At 50.4% G+C, this 1800-nt stretch overlaps 1 long non-coding RNA gene across 1 annotated transcript in view; it reads left to right on the forward strand.

Moving 5' to 3' along the window:
• The first annotated feature begins 1591 nt into the window (after window positions 1–1591).
• LOC111145294 overlaps window positions 1592–1800 on the forward strand; it is an 11062-nt gene continuing 10853 nt past the window's right edge. Inside the window, exon 1 of the long non-coding RNA XR_002640464.1 lies at window positions 1592–1690. This is a non-coding gene — a long non-coding RNA (uncharacterized LOC111145294). The remainder of the gene's footprint in view (window positions 1691–1800) is intronic.

The following is a 1800-nucleotide window of genomic DNA, read 5'->3' on the forward strand; positions in this document are numbered from 1 at the left end:
CGCACAAGGGGTGAAACCAGCAGAGAGGTTTGGGGTCCAAACACTCCAGAGTGCACAGACTGACCTCGGCAGCCAAGAGGGTCCTACCCAGCTGTCCCCCGCCTCATCCTCTGTGTCCATGCAGGGAAACCACATGTGTATGCCATGTGTACAGGCCCCGGAGGTGCCATCCAGTGCTGGAGATGACCCGCTGTCCACACCAGAAATGGAGGATGGGGGGGCAGGCAAGAGGGAGGTCAGTGCACTAAGGGCCTTGAAAATCGGACACGCACGGAGAATCCAGGGTTTTCAAAGGGTATCTCTCTGTCCCCTGCAGAAAGGGCACCTTGCGATCCACATTAATGCAGCTCACTGAAAAATGACAGACATAGGTTTGTATCCTTAGCCGTGGCTCAGGCAGTCCGCCCCACAGACAATATTAGGAACTGTCACCCTTGGCTCCAGGGGGGTCCGGGAAGGCACACAGGGCCTTCCTGGGGAGGGGAGCCCCGCAGGAAGCCCTTTCCATATTTTCCTTTTTTTAAATTATTTACCTGTTTTCTATCTTTTCATCGTAACAGTATTCATTGTTTTTGCACCACACCCAGTGCTCCATGCAATCCGTGCCCTCCTTACTACCCACCACCTGTCTCCCCCAACCTCCCACCCCCCGCCCCTTCAAAACCCTCAGGTTGTTTTCAGAGTCCATAGTCTCTCATGGTTCACCTCCCCTTCCAATTTCCCTTAACTCCCTTCTCCTCTCCATCTCCCCATGTCCTCCATGTTATTTGTTATACTCCACAAAGAAGTGAAACCCTATGATAATTGACTCTCTCTGCTTGACTTATTTCACTCAGCATCATCTCTTCCAGTCCCATCCATGTTGCTACAAAAGTTGGGTATTCATTCTTTCTGATGGAGGCATCATACTCAGAGTGTATATGGACCACATCTTCCTTATCCATTTGTCTGCTGAAGGGCATCCCGGTTCTTTCCGCAGTTTGGCGACCGTGGTCTTTGCTGCTATAAACATTGGGGTAGAGATGGCCCTTCTTTTCACTCCATCTATATCTTTGGGGTAAATACCCAGTAGTGCAATTGCAGGGTCCTTATTCGACACAGCAGGCATGACTTGGGTGAGGGGCAGAGGGAGAAGCACTCCCCCTGAGCAGGGAGCCTGATGCTAGGTTTGATCCCGGACTCCAAGAGCAGGACCTGAGCCGATGGCTAATACTTAACCCCCTGAGCCACCCAAGAACTCCTGGAGCAACTTTGTGAAACAATCTCGTATAAATAGGAGTTTTCCAGAGTAGCAGATAGTAAAATGAACATTTCAGTCTCCTAGGTACCCTCAGGAGTATCCTTTTTTTAATGTCCAAAAATGGAGTTAGTTAACTTACAGCGCAATATTGCGTTCTGCAGTACAATTCAGGGACTCATCACTTCTCTCCACCACTCAGAGCTGATCACAAGTGCCTTCTTCAATGCCCATCATCCATCGACCCCTCCCCAACCCACTTCCCTCCAAGATCCCACAGTGTGCAGGAATGCCTTCACCCTGAGAGTTCTGTCATGAGTCATCGCCACGGTGAGCTGATGACACACATCCAACCTTCCGTTTCAGCTGTCACTATGTGAGCCGAGCTCCTGGCAGTTTGGTGAGCAGGAGTAAAGCTCCCCATGATGGAAAACCTCAGCTGCTGTTGTACGGGTATGTGCCTATCGATGTTCTCAATTCTCTTCTCTCAAGCTGGCTGCCTCCCTTTTAGAGAGACAGGCTTCTTCTCTTTGGCTTTTCCTTTCCACCCTCTGATTTCTCCT

Source organism: Enhydra lutris, unplaced genomic scaffold, assembly GCF_002288905.1.
Source record: "Enhydra lutris kenyoni isolate GAN:26980312 unplaced genomic scaffold, ASM228890v2 scaffoldscaffold12, whole genome shotgun sequence".
Classification (NCBI taxonomy): domain Eukaryota; kingdom Metazoa; phylum Chordata; class Mammalia; order Carnivora; family Mustelidae; genus Enhydra; species Enhydra lutris.